The sequence below is a fragment of the Ovis canadensis genome, chromosome 4, assembly GCF_042477335.2.
Source record: "Ovis canadensis isolate MfBH-ARS-UI-01 breed Bighorn chromosome 4, ARS-UI_OviCan_v2, whole genome shotgun sequence".
NCBI lineage: Eukaryota > Metazoa > Chordata > Mammalia > Artiodactyla > Bovidae > Ovis > Ovis canadensis.
The window spans coordinates 108,968,271-108,988,025 of NC_091248.1; the positions used below are offsets into that span (position 1 = coordinate 108,968,271).

The following is a 19,755-nucleotide window of genomic DNA, read 5'->3' on the forward strand; positions in this document are numbered from 1 at the left end:
AATCCTAGTGGAAGGGCATCTGGAGAACCATTTCCCCCCACCCCCACCTCCTGGGGATGGGCCGTTTGGGGCCGTGAAGCCCTGGCACTGGAGTTACACCTCAGGATGCAGGATAACCCACATGCCCCCTCCACTCCAGGACTGAGATTCCAGCCGCCCTGCCATCCTGGCTTTTCCCCATTGGGCAGGGTTGGGGATGCCTGCTGCACACACACTGGGCAGTGTTACTCTGTGAGCAGCAAGATGGCCTGGTGGGGACTTCCCTGGTGGTCCAATGGTTAAGACTCCGAGCTTCCAATGCAGGGGGTACAGATTCAGTCCCAAGTTGGGGAATTGAGACGCTGCAACCCAATGCTGCGGCCAAAAAAAATTAAAGGTAGCCTGGTGCTCAACTCGGGCATCCTGAAGAGCTGTCTGGGTGGCTCCCCTGCCAATTACCCCCTCTTCCCCTCCGCAGAAACGAAGCCAACGGAGCTCCCCTAGAGGAGGCAATCGCCTCCTGGTGAGCCATGCAGTAGAGAATATGGCCCTGCCTTCAGGGAGCTTCCATCTGGGGTGGGTGGAATGGGGCTGATGTAAATATGAACTATTTTACGTTTTACATAGAAAAGCTAGATAAAACCTAGGAACCTACTGAATGTTCAGGAAGCTAGAAAGCGCCAGTGAGGACGAATGTTATTATAACGAACCAGAGCGCATCAAATGTTGTTATAACGAACCTGACACGGACAAAACCCACCTTCTGGAGTCTTCTAGAAGGAAGGAACAAGGGGAACCTGGAAGCAGAGGTGCGTAATGCGAGAAAGGAGAGCCAGGTGAGGCAGATCAAGAGGAGCTGGGCAAATAGTTTGGCTTTTATTTAAGAGCAAGTGAGACGCTTTTAAGCCAGGGGGATGCTTCTGGCTTCCCCAGGGAGGGCGCGAAAGGAAGCAGTACTCTGTTGGGAGGTCACGGCAGTGGTCCAGGCAGGGTAAGGACGCTTCCGGCGGCCAGGGCAGGCACACCGGTCAGGGCTGGATTTCAGTTCTCCTCCCTTCCTACCCTCAGCAGGGCGCCCCTATCTAGCTCTGATCAGAGGCCGGGGAGGCCGGGGAGAGGAGCCTCGGACCCTCTCCACTAACGCTACCGGAAGGCCCAGAGTTTACCAACGCAGCCCACCAGGCCTGGCCGAGCGGCTCCCGGCATTGGAAAGGGGCGGGGGAGAGGGAGTGGGGACCACTCTGAACCGGAATGATCTGGTTTAGAGCAGGCTGGCTTTCTCTCCTCCCTCCGCCCTCCTTCCCCTTCCGCCGCAGGCTGGTTTTTGCCGCAGTCCCTTACCAAGGTAAACAGAGAGGAGGGGAGGCGGGAGGAATGCTCTGTTTCCATGGCAACCCTGAGGGCCGTCGATAATGGCGTTCTCGGGTATGTGAGCGTGACTTCTGGGGGAAGGAAAGGCTCACTAGAAAAGCCACGGGGAGGAAGGCCGGCTCCACCACGCACCCGGTTGGGGTGGAGGGGATTGTTCTGGAACGTGGTGTGGGCCTGGAGGAGGGGAGGAGAAGAGGCAGGAGTTGGGCCCTCTCGGGGGGAAGAGGCAGATAAGCCAGAGGGCAGGGGACACACACAGCTATGGCGCTGTCACGCATCCTCACACCCAGAGCTGAACAGAAAACAGCTGCCAGAGCTCTCCTAGCCTCCCCGGATTCACACTTCGCTATTCCTTTCCAGAAAGAGCCTTTCGTGGGGCAGCTCAGCAGAGGGGCAGTCACAGATGCGATCGCAGGCCCAAAGACAAGAGTTTGTCTGAAACGAACAGCCTGCGCGGGAGAGCTAGGGGGACAGACACTGGGTTCCCTGCCCTGCTCCCCTCAGAAGCTTTCCTGGGCTCTTCCTGTCCCTCCTTCAGACCCCGGGAAGGATTTAATGCCTCAATGTGGCGTCATGACTGGAAAAGTCATCCTTTTGTTGAAGGGGTGAGAGTAATGAAATAACAGGCTAACTTCCACACAGGACTTCGGGTGTGGGGGTCACAGAGGAGTGCCCCCCTCTCCCCTCAGGCCTCCAGAGGACGGGGACTGCCTTTCACCGTGCCTCGCTCCAGCTGCTGACCGGAGCCCGCCCTCACAGTGTTCCGCCCTCAGGAGCAACGTGAGGGCATCCTTAACCGCTTCGCCTTCACCAGAGGAGTCGGCCCAGCAGCTCCTGGGAACGGACTTTCTTATCTCGCACCTGCATGCGCAGGGATGGGAGAAAAATCCCCGACAGAGGGAGCTTGTAGGTGGTAAACTTCCCAGTGAAGCAGAAGGAACCTGCTCAGAGGCGAGGCCTGCCCTAGTGACACTACAGGGGGAGCCGCAGGGAGAGGCCCTCTAACCTCAGTTTCCTCAGGTACATGGAGAATCCTGGCAGCGGGGCTTCAGAGCCCAGGAAACGCTGCTCCCCTCGCCCGTCCCCTCATGCTCTCCAGCCCAAACCCTTTTCTTAGCCTGGGCTGTGGTCTGCCTGCCGATAGACACCTTCAGGGCAGGCCAGAACCCCAGGGGACCACGGGAACAAGACGGAGATGCTTCCTTTAAACACCCGAGTGGCAAGTTTACTCAGCTCTTTCCATGGCCCGTGGATTCCAGACTTCTCTGACTCAACTCCTGCCACCCTCTTCCAGCCACAGCACCTCCTTGCTGTTCCTCGACCAGTCAGGCATGCTCCCGTGTCAGGGCCTTGGCACTGGAAGTTTCCCCTCTGCTTGGAAGGCTCTTCCTTCCAGTTTCCACATGGCTCAGCCTCTCACCTCCTTTGGTTCTTTATTCAAATGTCATCTTCTAATTAAAACTGTAGACTGCCACCCACACTAGTAGTCCCTATCCTCTTCTGAAAGCATGGAACACCATCTTACTTAGTATTTATCTTATTTATTGTCCACCTTCTCTATTAAGGGTATCATCTCTGGATACGGATACTGGCAGGAATCATCTCTGCCATGTTCTTGTTCTGTTTCCCCCAACAGCCTAGAGCAGAGCCTTACATGCAGTAGGTTACTCAATATACACTGATGGATGGATGGATGGGCTGATGGATGGATAAATGAGGCCACAGGTTCAGCGTGCTCAGTTGTGTCCAACTCTTTGAGACCCTATGGACTGTAGCCTGCCAAGCTCCTCCGTCCATGGGATTCTCCAGGCAAGAATACTGGAGTGGGTTGCCATTCCCTTCTCCAGGGGATTCTCAACCCAGGGATCGAACCTGCGTCTCTTGTGTCTCCTGCATTGGCAGGTGGATTCTTTGCCACTGGTAAAGAAGTGGGAAGCCTGATACAGGTTCAGTGTGTTTTGTCTTTCAGCTGTTCTCAAAACAAGTAAAAGTTGTTTTGCATGCAGCCTGAGAAGGGACTGGCAATGTGACGTCTAACACTCTCCTGGTAAGGCACATATGGGATGCTCAGGATTTACTACAAAAAAGAAGGAAAACTAGCTTTTAAAAAAAATTGAAGATTGACACTGCTATTTCTACCAGGCCTGAGAGCCTCTGCAGGCTTTAAAATTCCTTCTGTGGGGCAGCGTTGATGGAACCTGGAGTCTAGGAGCCTGCCCACTGGGTGGAGTAAAGCATGGTGGAGGGCAGTAGCTAAGGTGTGCTCTCTGCTCCCTCCCCAGGCCTAGGAGTTTTGGGGATTGCTCAGGGTGGGCAGCCATGAGGCAGCTCTCTGTGGGCTTTGAGCCCAAATGGGCCACCAAGAAACTCAGCGGGTGCACTGAGAGAAAATGCAAGAAAGGCGGTGGAGGGGGTGAGGAGAGTGGGGGGAGCGACCACTCTTAGAACACTAGTTCTTCTCTCCTGCTGGAGCCCTGACACCTGCAACTGTGGGTTCCACATGTCCCTCTGGTTCATGAGGCTGCCTGTGTACTGCTCACTGACTCACTGATGCCAAGTCCCCTGATGGTAACCAGCAACAGAAGGTTCTAACAATCCATCAGTCAAACTCCCACTTGTGGCGTGAGTCACCTTCAATTTCCTGCTGCCCGCCTCTTTCCTGATTGACCTGATAAATTCGGGACAGCTTTTATTGCTTTCGGCAAAAAACAAAAAAACTGCTATTAAGATTTACAGAGCCAAAAGCTGGTACAATGTAATCTTCAGAGTAATTTACACAGTGAGTTTCAGAAGACGAGAAGTTAGCATTTCAGAGGTAATTTCATAAAGAGGATGATCAGATTAATCACTGTGTCAATTTAATAGTGGTGTCTAAAATAATTAATTAGCTTTCTTGGAGTCAGCAGTGCGAAAAGGGACTCTAAAAGATATAAAAACGTCTGTGTCAGACAGTAAGTGTGTTTTGGGCAATAGATCTTGAGAAAATTCTCACTGGTGGAATGTCTGGCATGGCTTCTGTGCAAGAGAGACAGATGGGAAAGAGAAAAGCTCTGAGAGTGCCCGGGTTCCCTGAAACCGTCTGGTGGAGAATTGTCTGTGCTTGTTGAATGCAGGCTGACCTGCCACGTGTAGAACTGTCCAGTGACACCTGGAAAATGCGTCTCACCACGCTGCAGGTTGACAGGCTGCTCTGATGGGAGAGCAGGTGTGAGTGGCAGTCTGCTTGTGAAATTACCTGTGAGACTCTGAGATGGAATAAAATCCGCTTGGCCGGGGCTAGTTATAAACACTGTCTGAATGGCTCCATAGCAACGTAGCACTCAACCAGCTGCCACATGTTGGAGCAAGGCTGTGTCCTCAGCAGGCATTATGGGTTGCACTGTGGCTCCGAAAAAAAAGATATGTTGCAGTCCTAACTTGTAGTACCTCAGAAAGTGACCATATTCAATGATAGGGTCTTTACAGAGGTAAATTAAAATGAAATCATTAGGATGGGTCCTACCTAATCCAACATGACTGGTGTGTTTAGAAAAAGGGGAAATTTGAATGGACACACGGAGAACAGCATGTGAATGTGAAGGCAGAAACAGGAGATACATCTGCAAGCTAAGGAACACCAAAGATTACCAGCCAACCACCAGAGCTAGGAGAGAGGTATGAACCCTGTCAAATCTTGATCCAGAACGGGTAGCCTCCAGAGCTATGTGAAAATTTCTGTTGAAGTCACCAGGTTTGAGGTATGTTGTTATGACTGACCTACAGAACTACTTCCATGGGGGCACTGTAGAGGCTTTGTGTCATCAAGACTTAGGTGTTATTGTCCTTAATGTTTCTGTGCTTTTTGTTTTTTACAAGATTATCTTTTTTTTTGGAGCAGTTTAAGGTTTACAGCAAAACAGAGAAAGGTACAGAGATTTTCCATATACTCCCTGCCTCTACACAGCCACAGCTTCTTCCGCTATTAACGTCCCCCACCAGAGGGGTACTTTTGTTGCAAAGGATGACACGTCACAAGCAGGCATAATTCAGTTTTCCTTAGGGTTCACTCTTGTATGTATTTTATTAAATAATACTTTTTAAAAATTAAAGATACATATTACAGTGCTTGCTTCAGCAGCACATATACTAAAATTTGAATGATGCTGAGACTATTAGCATGGCCCCTGCTCAAGGATGACATGCAAATTTGTGAAGTGTTTCATATTAAAAAAAAAGATACATGTTACATGTATCTATCATCACAGTATCATACAAAATAATGTCACTGCCCTAAAAATCTTTTGTGCATTACCAATGCACCTCCCCTTCCCTCATCCCCTGGCAACCACTGATATTTTCACTGTCTACATGGTTTTGCTTTTCCAGAATGTCATAGTTGGGGTAATGCAGAATGTAGCCTTTTCAGATTGGCTTCTTTCACTTGGTTTCCTCCATGTCTTTTCATAGTGTGATGGCTCATTTAAGTGCTGAATAATACTCCTCTATCTGGATATACTACAGTTTATCTATTATGTTTTTTCTTAAAAAAATTTTTTTTCAACACCAACTCAGGGCTGAGTAGTAGGTATTGGACAAATCTGAGTAATAAGTATAAGAGTATTCTCTATACTTTCTCTTAAAGGATTAAAAAAGACGACTCAGTGTCTTTTTACTGGCATGGGTAGTGCTGAGCCTTGGGTCATGTGATTTCCTCCTGTGGAGAGCCTGCCCTGAAAAGGACAAGCTAGCGGCTGAGTGGGCCCTGACGCCCTGGTTGCACCTGGACCCAGCTGGCCAGGCCCCGGGGGTTAGTTACATGAGCTTTAAACCAAACGTGACTTTGAGTCTTCATGATTCTATTTAGAATGTGATCTTCCGGACCTTGCTTTCCTCCTCTCTGAAATGAGAGAAACTGCCCTCCAAAGGTTATGAGACCCTAGCCCAAGAAGGAAAAAGAGTGACCTGTAAAGTGCCAGTGTCAGCAGGTATCTGATTAGAGTCTTCCTGGGTGGTTGATGTCATACTTTACAGCCTGGGAGGAGCTCTGGTCCCAGCCTCAGGAGCCGCACCATCTACCCAGCTGCCGCCCCATTCCCACCTCAAGCCCTTGCTGACCTCATGAGGCTCTCTCTCTGGGGTTTGCTTCTCATGCTTCAGGAAGCAAGCTCTTCCTCACCACCACTTCTTCCCACCACAGTCAGGCCACCCCAACCTCTGTAGCTCAAGCTGCTCCCTGGGAGGATGACTGACGGTCAGTTCCTTCAGAAAGGGCATGAGTGGCCGGGACGCTGACAACCTCCAGGGCCGGCTTGTGTTGTCCTACCAGTCAAAGGCGGCAAAGCTTCCAGGGCTGAAGAAAGGAGTCTGAGGGGCAGTGAGGTGAGAGGGCAAGCTGGCCAAGCGGCGCAAGGCTGCAGTGTGTCCTTCAGTGGGGAGATGTCCCCCAGACTGCCGCATCACCTACAACTCTTTTGGGAGAGAAGAGCCCAGCCCCTTCCTTACGGTAGTGCTTCCAAGAGCAGAGCCTGAGCCTCAGCCCGAGTTTCAATCCTGCCTTCTTCCTGCTCCCCTAGCCTCTTCTTTCCAGGGACAAGGTGGGGCAGGGGCTAGTCAGCCATAGCTGAGGTTTGGGGTTGGGGGGGCATGGGAGTTTAGGGGCGGCCTCCCAGTCTCCAAATTCAGGCTTCCTGTCAGTGGTTCCTCAAAAAAGGAACACTCCTTCCTGCTCCTGCCTCGACGGTCACCACTGGGAAGATTGTTCTTTCCTTCACAGATTTAGCTGTAAGTTCCCCCAATGACAGCAGGATGACCTCTAGAAGAGGCCTGGGAAATCCTGGACTTGGACTTGAGGAAAAAATTCACCCCTTTTCTTGTCTTTTCAACCAGTGTTGTTGACTTCCTGCTTTTTAAGACTTTTCCACATTTCTTCCCTGGGAGCCCTCCTGTGGTACCATAAGCCCTTCCCAAAGATGCCATGTTGGAACTGTGGACCTGGAACAGGGCATGGAGGAGGGCTGGGGTGGGGTGGGGGCAGTGGGGTACAGGACGCAGATGATACTTTAGATATAAGCTGTTTGGGACCATAGCTTATCTTTGGGTAAACTTGGATCCTAAAGTGTTGCAGTCACTCACTTTTCCCCGGGAGGGAAGTCAAACTCAGATTGTGCCATCCATTTCCCTCACATTCTGGCAAGGTCACTGGAAGGGCCAGCTGGCAGCTTTCTTGTTATTGTAACTATTTAACTCTTAAACGTTCTACTGATTAAAGTCCTTAAATCTCAAGATACCAGATAGAAGCCAAGTAATAGAGCCCTTCTGGTTTCCTTTTCATGAGGTCAGGATTGGGAGAGGACTCAGATAGGACAGATGATGGAGACGCTGTTGGCTAGGTGCCCTGGTGTTCGTTGTCCAGAGGGCTTGGTGAGCCATGAATGACTTTCACAGCTCTTCCCTGTAGGGAGTGTTGTCAGTCTCTATTTTCCAGAAAGCTCTCATAATAGTTTCTGTATGACTTTGGGCTTCACAGGCTTCAGTTAAAAATCTGACTCGGTTAAGAAACCTGCCCAAGGCCACTTAGCTGGTAAGCAGGGGAGTTGGAGCTCTGAATGCAAAACCTAAATGCTTTTGCTATAACATGAGTTAATCTCCAGCTGAAGCTGAAGTTCCAATACTTTGGCCACCTGATGCAAAGAGCTGACTCATTGGAAAAGACCCTGATGCTGGGAAGGATTGAAGACAGGAGGAGAGGGGACGACAGAGGATGAGATGGTTGAATGGCATCAGTCACTGACTCAATGGACAGGAGCTTGAGCAAGCTTGGGGAGATGGTGAAGGCCAGGGAAACCTGACGTGCTGTAGTCCATGGGGTCACAGAGTCAGATACAACTAAGTGACTAAACAACAACAGATTGGGGAGAGGGAGGCTAAGAGCCTGTCAAGACACTTGACCCTGAAAACCTCGAATTCCTCCTGCTCTCCCAGAGGGTTGCCTGGCATATAATCCTGGAGGGGGGCACTGAGGCTGTGCTGCACCCTCCCCCAAATCCTGCTACCTGGGGGTCTAATGGTGGGGTGCAGCTTCAGGTCCTGCTCCCTGCAGAAGAGCTCCTGGCAGCCCACCAGCAGTGGGCGTGCCGAACCCTGCTCTCCACCCAGGGCGTGTCGCCTAAGGATGGCCACCTGCTGCCCTGCCCCAGCTGCATCCACATCTGCTCTAGGTCTGTCAGGAGTTGCTTCCTCTCCAACATTCATCTAATGAAGAGGGTTGGGGGGCGCAGACCAAGGTGCTGAGGGGACAGCACAGGGAAGAGGACCCCCATGGCCTCTTAAGAGTCTCTCCTGCCCTCTTTTTATTTCATAAACGGTTTAGTACTAGCTGTGTACACAGTCCCACATTAGACACACATGCCACACCACAGAAAAGTTACACACCACACCACACACACCCCTCTACATACACCACATGAAATACATACCCCCTACAGATCCCAGATATACTAGGGTCCTAGATATACTAGGACCATTCACCCCTGTCCCAGCCTCTAATCCAAGCCACACACCACACCACACACACCTCTCCACATATACCACACAAAATACACAACACATACATACCACATATACTAGGGCACGCACATGAACACACACACACCCCAAATATACCAGGGACACACACACCCCCCCAAATATACCAGGGGGACACACACACATTCACACACACACTCCAAATATACCAGGGACACACACCCCAAATACACCAGGGGCACACACACCTCACATATACGAAGGACTGACACAGGGAGACAGCCAGCCACACACACACACACACACACAAGGACCGACACAGGGAGACAGCCAGCCACACACACACACACACACACAAGGACCGACACAGGGAGACAGCCACACACACACACACACACACACACACACACACGTGCGCGCGCGCCATTCCCCCCTGTCCCGGCCTCTGGGCGAGGCTGGGGAGTTGGCCCCCCCAGGCCGGTGACGCACGAGGCAGCAGCACGAGGCCCGCTCGGCGGCTCGCTCGCTCTGTCTTTGGAGAGAAAGCACGTCACTGTCTGGAGCGGCGGGCCTGCTGTTCTGTCCCAAGCTAAGCCTTGGGAGGGCCTCTTACCTCACAGCCGAGATGTATTGATCTCATTTTGCAGACAGAGAAAATGGAGGCGGGGAATGTGAGCGGAAGGTGAAAGCAGCTTCAGAAGCCCCAGCCTCAGAACGGTCCATGCCTCCGCGAGGGACGCGGAAGGAGGGAGAGGACACGCAGGGCCAAGTGCGGGGTCGAGCCCGGGACAGAGTCCGGCCCTCGCCTCCTCCTCCTGGACGCCCACCCCACCCCCACCCCTCCTCAGCAAGGGCAGAGAAGCTTCTGGCAGCAGAGGGGCGAGCATCAGTGACCAGGCCAGGGTGTGAAGAACTCCCTGGTCCTCGAGGAGACATTGGCACGGCTTCAGAAGTGCGCTCGGCCCTGCGTTTCTGAACAGCCCCTCCCCGTGGGCTCCCTGTCCCCCACCCCCCCCCCCGCCCCGGCCTCAGCTCTCCGTGCTCCCCAACTTTGATGAGCCCCCATAAGCAGAGCCCGGGGGGCGGGGCCATCGGCTCTTAAAAGGGAATTCTAGAAACAGGGCCGCACGACGTTCATCTTCAGGGGCTGTGGAGACCCGGGAACCGGGCGATGAGGGGCCACTCACAGCTCTCCAGCCTCCGGGGAAGAGCAATAGTGGGGTTTCTTTACCGCAACTCCCCAGGGCGCCAGAAACCTAGTGGACACAGGCCTAGCAGTCGTGGAGAGGCGGGGTCTGCCCGCGGTGATGTGGCCACGATCACCAGCACCTCGGTGTGTGTTAGACCTGGATGCTCTCTCCTTCACCCACGGGGTGCAGATTCTGTCCTCTGGGCCAGAGTGGTGCTGGGAGGGAGCCTCGGGGGGAGTTCTGCCTCCCTCGAGCTCTTCAGAAACCCCGAATCCTTAAAGTGTGGAGGGGAAGGGGGCGCGGGGGAGGGACATCAGGCCTGCTCACTGGGACGGTGTCTGAGGCCAGCGAGGACGCCCAGAGGCAAAGATGCCCGCGGACTCTGGATCCCAGCCAGGAGCCAGGTGGCCATCAGACCCCAGGCTCCAGGCCCCACCTCGCGAGGCCCCGCAGGAAGCCTGGCACCTCTCCCGGAGCCTGCTGGGCTGCCTGCCACCACGTCTGCACCCGGGAGAGCCCGCAGCCTGCACACGCTGCCCTGGGGACTGGACGCGTGACTCAATCCCTGCTTTGCTAATCACTCCACTCTCCTCCCTCTCGCGTCTCGCACAGCCTTCCTTCCCCTGGAGAAAAGCGTGCCCATCTGATAACTCGCGTGCCTGCTCTCCGTGACGCACTCATCTGTCCCTGCCCCTGCTTCTGCTCTGCGCAGCCCCCACGCTGCCCTCCCCAGCTTGCTGCCTCCTGCTCCAGCCTCCGCCAGGATGACTGTCTGTCTGCCCATACCTCACCCCGGCGAGTGTCCGTCAGGGTGGGCCCTCTGCTGTGTCAGGCAGCCCTCCTGTAACCTCTCTGCCCACTTAGAGGGGCACAGACCCACCGCCAGGGGATATCTGAGGAGGGAGCCTGGGAGCGCAGTGGCCAAGCTCTTCCTTCTCAGGCCAGCCACTCAGCCTTTCCATGACTAGCAGTACTTCCCTAAAGGGAATCAAGAACAAGGTGACTTTCTGGTTTATTTTTTTCTCTGCTTTGACCAGAGGTGGGAAGAGGAGTCTAGCCCAAGTGAGCAATGGGAGGTCTCAAGACTGTCCAGTGTGCCTGTGACCTGACACCACAGAGCCTGCCTGATGGGAAAAGTGACCCCCTCCCGCAATGCAGTCAGGGCTCCCAGGGGACACAGTGTGGGGGGGCAGACTTCTAGAGTGGACTCTGGTACCAGCACCCAGCCGCACCCCAGGCACTCACAGATCCTTTCTGAAAGTAGTAAAAGTGAAAGTCAGACTCTTTGCAACCCTATGGACAGTCCATGGAATTCTCCAGGCCAGAACACTGGAGTGGGTAGCCTTTCCCTTCTCCAGGGGATCTTCCCAACCCAGGGATTGAACCCAGGTCTCCTGCATTGCAGGCGGATTCTTTACCAACTGAGCTATAAGGGAAGCCCCAAGATCCTCTCTGGGCTTCTGTAAAATCAAACAGTCCAACTGTTTGATTCCCAGGGCCGTTTCAGAGCCATGACAAAGGAAAAAAAAAAAAAAAAAAACCTCCCCTAAAAGCTGAAGCAGGCTGAAAAGCCAACATTACTTGCCTCTGGGTTTCATGATATATAACAACTCCTTTCTTTTGTTAAAGGCTAAATAGAGAAATGACTTCACAGGCCTGTGACCTGGGTAGTCATACAGAACCCCACACTTTGAACAGCCCTGTGTTGGGTTTAATGCTCTGTTGTGGCTGTCTTAAAAGTCTTGATAAGTTTTGTGCAAGGGCCCCATATTTTTATTTTACACTGGATCCAGCAATTGTGATGCTGATGTGGCTACACATACTTAGAATGTTGGTCAAGGAGAACCGTGGACAAGTCTGCAGTGTTTTTTGTTTTATAGAATTGTGGCATCTGGAATACAGAAATGTTGGACAGTTCCTCATTTTCAGTTCCCCGGGCAAGGTGGAGAGGGTGAGGCAATTAAGGAAGCACTTGATGAGAGTTAAATTGTTCAAGGGAACCAGGAGTTCTGCATCCACAGTTACTGTTCTTGGAGTTAGGTGCAGCCAGGGCTCTGGAGATTGATTCAGACATCTCCTGCAGGGAAAGACTACTACTGTTGTCTGATACCCATTATCTGCTTCTTCTGTAGTGCTAGGATTATTAGCTGGCCATGGCCAGGAAAAAAAAATAACTTTCCCTAGATTCTTTTGCAGTTAGTTATGTTTGTGTGATGTTTTTTGTGGTCATGCCATGCAGCATATGGGATTTTAGTTTCCCAACGAGAGATTAAACCTGTGCCCCCTGTATTGGAAGCACGGAGTCCCAACCACTGGGCCTCCAGGGAAGTCCTGTCCATGTGATTAAGTGCTGGTCAGTGCGATGTGTGTTCGACCACCCCACTGGTATGTGTTTTTACTTCTGTAACATCGCAGAAAAGCTTGAAACTTTTAGACTAGGATCTGAAGAAAAAACACATGCTATTAGTTGTTATCATTTCACAGTAGAAATTTATTTAGGAGTGAATTGATAAATGTGGTGTGTGCTCAGTTGCTCAGTCATGTCTAAATCTTCTCAACTCCAAGGACTGTAGCCTGTCAGACTCCTCTGTCCATGAGAATTCTGAGACAAGAATACTGGAGTGGGTTGCCATTTCCTACTCCAGGGGATCTTCCTGACCCAGAGATCCAACTTGCATCTCCTGCATTGGCAGGCAGATTCTTTACCACTGCACCACCTGGGAAGCCTAACTGATACATAGGTGCCCTTTAGTATATAGTTCCTCAAACAGGAAGATGAGACTAGCATTCCATCTCTAAGAGGATGCTAGTGGGGGGAGCAGATAATAAGTAAAATCTCAGGTATGTGCAATGAAGAAGAACTGAGCATGTGGGGTATGGGGATGGTAAGTGCCAGGGATGTAATTTCAAGGGTAACATGAAAGGGTCTGAGGAGGTGATTTTTGAGGAGAGGGCTTAGTGAAGACAGGGAGGAGCTGTTACAGATAGCTGGGATAAGAACATTTGAGGGAAAGGGATACAGTCATATTGTTCTGCCAAACGTGGAAGTCTCTTGAGAATCAGACTTGTATTTCCAACTATCGGTTGTCATCTCCATCTCGATGTCCCATTAACATCTCAGACTCAACATGTTTAAGATTTCTCTTCTGCTCCAAACCAGTTCCTCTTCCTCTGTTTCTGTTGGTGCCACTATCTTCATATCATAATAACCTAAACTGAAATGTTGGCATTGTGTGCCTCAGATTACCAAGTTGTGACCATTTTTCTTCTACAAATGCTCTCCAGTCTTCTCTGCCACCCCTGGCATCCAGACCCTAGCTTACTGCAGCAGCCTCCTCGCAGGTCTCCGTGCCTATAGTTGCTCCAGCTTCTGTCCATCCTCAAGACTGTGCTCAGTCATCTTCCTGCAGCACCACCTTGGCTTCCTCTGCTCAGAAAGCTTCAGAGTCTCTACAAATAAAGTCCTCAGTCCTTAGCCTAGTAACTAGGGTCCACCTTTCCTTCGGGTCCCATCTTCCCATGCTCTTCTAAGTACATCTTTATTTGGATTCTTTGCAGTTTTCCAAAGACAGCTCTTCCTCTCCTGTCTTCATGTCTTGATTCCTTCTGCTTCTTCCTCCTCCTGGAATTCGATTGCCACCTTTCTCATGAAGCCTTTCCTCAGCTCCTTGCTCAGCAGAGCTTTTTCATCCTTTGACCTACAGGATCCTCTTCGTGTCACTTTTTTTCTCGGGACTTTTGTGATTGTAAAAGGAATACAACATTGAGAAAAGTTCTGAAAATGGAAAAACAATCATCCATATTCCTATTTTGACAAGTTGATTTCACATTTGGCTATTTTTTCTAGTTCTGGTGATCTGCATGCATATTTTTACAAAATTGTAATCATAGTAGACATACAATTCTGATTTGTTTTCACTTCCACCCAACATTCCCCCTATCTTTCCACAGTCTTTCCAAAGTTGTAGGAGTTTTAAAAAGAGGTCAAAATAAGTCTGTAAGTGTCTTGGAGAAGGGAATCGCAACCTACTCCAGTATTCTTGCCTGGAAAACCCCATGGACAGAGGAGCCTGGTGGGCTACAGTCCATGGGGTCGCAAAAGTTGGACACAACTTAGTGACTAAACCACCACCTCCAAGTGTCTTACAGAGTTGATGTACTATAATTTGTAAGACCATCTATCACTGACGTTTGATGGGTTTTGTTATAGCCAAGTTAGTAATAGACTAGAAAGCTATTTCAAAGTAAAAAGGAAATCTTAAGGCTTCTATTCCTAGCACCTAGCTAACTACTTCAATCAGTATTTATTGGGTGGATAGATAAATAAACAAATGCACACAGTGAACATCCTTAGACATAACTTTTTTTTCTGTTGAATATTTTCCCAGCCAAAGAGTGCTAAAAGAGCATTAACATCTTATATAAAATATTTTAATACAAAATCAACATTTTGGGGGGCTTTGCACATTGTGAAGTGAAAGTATTAGTTGCTCAGTCATATTCAACTCTTTGCGACCCCATGGACTGTAGCCCACCAGGCTCCTCTGTCCTTGGGATTTTCTAGGCAAGAATATTGGAGTGGGTTGCTATTCCCCTCTCCAGGGGATCTTCCTGACCCAGGTCTCCTGCATTGCAGGCAGATTCTTTACCGTTTGAGCTACCTGGGAAGCCCTTGCACATTGTGGCAGATTGTATTTTTCAAAAATGGTCATATCGATATATGTCCCATCCCACATGCTATGATGTGGGATATCCTTCCATTGAGAGGTGGAATCTATTTTCTTGCCCTTTAAAACCATTCATTTTTTTTTATACCTGTGTTAATTAACAGAATCAGTTCAGTTCAGTTGCTCAGTTATGTCAGACTCTTTGCAACCCCATGGACTACAGCACTCCAGACTTCCCTGTCCATCACCAACTCATGGAGCCTACTCAAACTCATGTTCATCATGTCAGTGATACCATCCAACAATCTCATCAACAGAGTACAGTGGAATAAACACGGAACTTTCAAGCCCAGGTTATAATAATAGGCTCTGTCTCTATCTCCCCCTCTTTCTTAAGACACTTGCTCTTGGAATTCATCCACTATGTTATAAGGAAACCCAAGCCACATGTAGAGGCCACATGTGGGCTTTGTGCCTGCATTCCCAGTGATGTCCCCAGTCAATACCCAGAATCAACCACTGAACGTGGGAGTGAGCAGCCTTCAGATGATTCAGTCATCCAGCCCCATACACTGTGGAGAAGAGAGAAACCATCCCCATTGTACCCTATCTGAATTCCTGATCCACAGAGAGAGCTACCAATGATTATTGTTTGGGGGTAATTTGTTATGCAGCAGAAGTGGCTGAAACACACACATAGTTAATCCCATGTTGTTCTGAAAGATTTGTAGTAATTTGCATGTTCACCATAACCTCAGGAGCCCCAATGTGTGGCCTCTTTGTGGGCATTGATCTCAAAGTCTGCAAATCTCCTCTCTGGTTCTCATCTGTAGGCTCCTTGAGGGGATACATCACTGCATTTTTATTCTCAGTTCTTAGCAGGCACTTGGTAAATGTTTATCCATTTGTACATTTGTTAGAAGTATACGTAACTAGGGTATGCATTGTCCTGGCCAGGAAGCACAGAGTCTGACGGTGTAGTAGACTGAAGCTATCTTGGTTTCCTCATTAGAGAAAGCAGATTCCAGAGAAGCAGCTCAGAGAACACATGCTGCGGTCCAATTACACACAGGCTTGGAGGAAACTATACAGTGTGTCAGGGAACGGGATAATGGTATCCACTCTGATAATGGATCGGAGTGTTCCCAGCCCTGAAACCTTACAGCCACTCCCAATACAGCTCCAGCTGTAAGGGATTGCACGATGCCACCAATTTTGCTTTCTAATGAGAAACTACTATCTGTGTAACTAGATAAATATCTGGATGGTATTTCTCCCACCGCCATGCCTACTCTTTACTACTGAATCAATTTTCATAGAGCCCAGCACAAAGGAATGCATGGAAATGTAGAGCTGGCCCTCCGCCTTTCCTTCTACAAGTTTAGATCCACTGCCAGTTGCCAGGTTCTTGCTTCCTTTCTTCTCTGCCATACTTTGACTCTCCGGCCAGAGAGCTCTCCCTACGTCCTCTCCCTTGAAACTGTTCAGTTGTACCTATGTTGATCGACAGAATGCAGTGGAAGAAACACAGAACTTTCAAGCCCAGACTGTAAAAAGTAATATGCTCTGCCTCTACCTACTCCCCTTTTTCTCAGGATACTTGCCCTTGGCATTCAGCCACTGTGTTATGAGGAAGCCCAGGTCACATGTAGAGGCCACATGTGGGCCTTCTGCCCGCATTCCCAATGATGGTCTTTAGCATAGAAAGCACACTCATAAAAAAATTCTAGTTGAAAAAAAAAAGATTGCTTTTCAAGTGAATTCTGTCTACTTAACCCGTGTTAATTCAACAAATATTTACTGAACACCTGACATGCACCTGCCCTCAAGAACGATAAGGAAGTCACAGTCTAACAGAAGCTTCATCACTCATAGGAGTTCTGTCCAATCAATATTTTCCTTGAGTACTTGTTCTAGCATAGCCCCACTATTACAGGAGCCAGGTCAGGGTCAAGAGGTCAAGTCAGCCTGGGATTGGTTGAGTGGAGAGGTAGGATGTGTGGGAAAATAAGATTTGTGAGGTGGGAAAAAGAGGACAGTGAAAAAAACTTGATTCAAACTCAACATTCAAAAAGCTAAGATCATGGCATCCGGTCCCATCACTTCATGGTGAATAGATGGGGAAACAATGGAAACTGACAGGCTATTTTCTTGGGCTCCAAGATCTCTGTGGATGGTGACTACAGTCATGAGATTAAAAGACACTTGCTCCTTGGAAGAAAAACAATGACAGACCTAGACAATGTATTAAAAAGCAGAGACATTACTTTGCCTACAAAGGTCCATATAGTCAAAGTTATGATTTTTTTTCCAGTAGTCATGTATGGATATGAAAGCTGGAAATGAGCTCTTTGACGCATATGAGCAGCAAATAATTGATGCCTTCAAACTGTGGTGCTGGAGAAAACTCTTGAGAGTCCCCTTGAACAGCACAGAGATCAAACCAGTCAATCCTAAAGAAAATCAACCCTGAATATTCACTGGAAGGACTGATGATGAAGCCAAAGCTCCAGTACTTTGGCCACCTGATGCAAAGAGCTAACTCATTGGAAAAGACCCTGATGCTGGGAAAGATTGAAGGCAGGAGGAGAAGGGGAAAACAGAGGATGAGATGGTTGGATGGCATCACTGACTCAATGGACATGAATTTGAGCAGGGAGATGGTGATAGACTGGGAAGCCAGGTGTGCTGGAGTCCCTGGGGTCGCAAAGAGTTGGACACAACTGAGAGACTGAACAACAGTGAGGTGGGAAAAAAGTAGCAACTTACATACAGTAGTTTCAATGAAAAATCATTTCTCTGGCTACACAGAAAAAAAACCCTAGTGTTTTATTGAAGAGACACTGTATTTTAGGATGTGGACTTTGCCTCCAGGTTCTATCCAAGGCACTTGGTCTAAGTGGAGTCTAACCACCACTTTAAGGCAATGAACTCCAGGAATTCTCTAGATGGCATAAAAAAACTTTAAAGAATTCATGCAGAGCATTTAACTGGAAGCAGAGCATTGTAGTGAATTTATTTTTAATGTTGGTTAACTAACTTGAGATGGAAGCCATAAAACACCTTTTCAAACCACCAGGTCTGGGGACTGATGGCTTTAGTACAGACTCCCTTCTGCCAAGTCTCACTTTGACAAGTTAACGGGACTACTCCTCTGCCCCTCAGGGTGTCCAGTGGATGATACCCTCCCCATTAGGAACAAAAGGGGCCTTTCTTTGGAGTTGCAGCTCAGCCAGTTAATGCTTATATTCCTGGCCAAAACTATCACAGAGCTCCTGGTTCCAGTCTACACACCATGTGTTTGAGGAAGAATCATGCCTGGCTTTGACTCCTGAAAAAACAAATTTTGCCCCCAACAGAGCAGATTGCCACCTTCTGACTTTCCTCCTGTGGGATGCAGTTCATGAAAGCAGAGTCTGATTCAGGGTTGTTATTTTTTCCTTCTAGTTTAGAAATGGTAAAGGAGGGAGACAGTGTTTTCTTGGTAGACCAGAAACCCCAACCTTCAAGATACAAGGGCAGTACTGTCTCTGATTGGGGAATGGCCAGGTCTGGGGTCAGGGAAGAAAATAGGAAGCAGGAGGCAGATACGGCTGGGCTAGGAGAGTAGGGGTGGGTGTGAGTGTGTCAAGGCATGAAGATCTATATACATTTCAGCACAGTCCAAGAATGAGAGGGTTGCTTTACAATGCCAAAGAGCCGTTTCCTAGTTTTATATTAACGTTATTCTGAAAGACTTATTTAAAACAAAAACAAACTTATTTGGCCATGCCAGGTCTTAGTTGAGGAATGTGGGATCTTCTATCTTCATTGCAGCATGTGGGATCTAGTGCCCTGACTAGGGATTGAACTCGGGCTCCCTGCATTGGGAGCATGGAGTCTCAGCCACTGGACCACCAGGAAGTCCCCTGAAAGGCTTTTTAAGTCCATTTTTTCCCTTACCCTAAAGCACACTGTCATCCATTATTTTCATTCAGCTTCTCAGTGATCACTGAGGTATGAATATCTTTCTTATGCCCAGAAATCAGTGTAAAAGGTTAACTGCCCTGCCCCAACAGTGACAGAGCTCAGTCCTCCCAAGTCTCAGCTGGTTCAAGCCAGTGGCTCTTCTAGCCAGATGGACTGTGGAATATTCAGTTTGCTTTGGGGGCATGAAAGGATTTAGTTATAACTACATTTCATCCTTAGCAGTGGCTGCGATTGTTTGCATGTTGACTTTGCTGTGTAATATCTCTGGGGTCACTGCTGTCTGGGGTAAACAGGATTCTGGGCACACATGAGGTTCTCCATACCTATACTGCCATACTGGACTCTTCTTCCTAAGGCCGACTGAGGTGCCACCCTCCATAGAATCCATAACCTATTCCCCGGGCCAGCACAGTTCATTTGGTGTGGAAATGGAATTACTGATAACCATTCAGGGATCAAATTAGAGACATGGCTCAGAGCTAATGCCTAACAATCCTGCAGTCTCAGCACAAAGCCACTGGCATACACAGTGAGACGTGGCAATGTCACTGGGGCCTAGGAAGCACAGGTGCTGATTGTGCAACCTGCTCTCACTCCAAGTGGCCAACCACCGGTTCCCTCTGCCCCTTCCCAGATCCTTCCCAAAAGGCTTTTTGCTAGAGATCCCAGCCCTCTGCTGCTTGGCCGTCTCTATAACCTGAGGAGTGCTGTGACTGAAGCCACCTGGACAGATGGTTGGGCCAGCTGACCTCTCCCAGCTCCTCACAGTGGACCCTGTAGCATCTGGGCCAATATGCTGCTGCTAAGTGCATCGACCTCACCCCAGGTCATTAAGGAAGATTCCCAAGAGTACAAGGAATTGGCTGTGTATTTTCCTAACGCCTACACTTTTTAGGCAGTGTCCCCGCTGCAGCTCTTCAGGCCTGGGAAATGTTTCCTCCTTCTTAGTGTTACAGGCTTCCCTGGTGGCTGAAATGGTAAGAGTCCACCTGCAATGCAGGAGACTGTGGGTTTGATCCCTGGGTCAGGAAGATCCCTTGGAGAAGAAAATGGCAACCCACTCCAGTATTCTTGCC

General features: G+C 49.5%; 1 long non-coding RNA gene and 1 other non-coding gene across 4 annotated transcripts; both read left to right on the forward strand.

Annotated features, from left to right (window-relative positions):
• Nucleotides 1-1,030: 1,030 nt before the first annotated feature.
• Nucleotides 1,031-2,830, forward strand: LOC138438922 (uncharacterized). Of its 3 annotated transcripts, none has more exons than XR_011256504.1 (2): nt 1,031-1,324; nt 1,993-2,830. It is a non-coding gene; the product is annotated as an uncharacterized lncRNA (long non-coding RNA). The 3 variants fall into 3 exon arrangements; XR_011256502.1 differs by having other exon boundaries at nt 1,070-1,324; nt 1,711-2,830; XR_011256503.1 differs by having other exon boundaries at nt 1,289-1,404; nt 1,711-2,830.
• Nucleotides 2,831-5,451: 2,621 nt separating this feature from the next.
• Nucleotides 5,452-5,558, forward strand: LOC138439868 (U6 spliceosomal RNA). Its single transcript, XR_011256815.1, has one exon. It is a non-coding gene; the product is annotated as a U6 spliceosomal RNA (small nuclear RNA).
• Nucleotides 5,559-19,755: the final 14,197 nt, after the last annotated feature.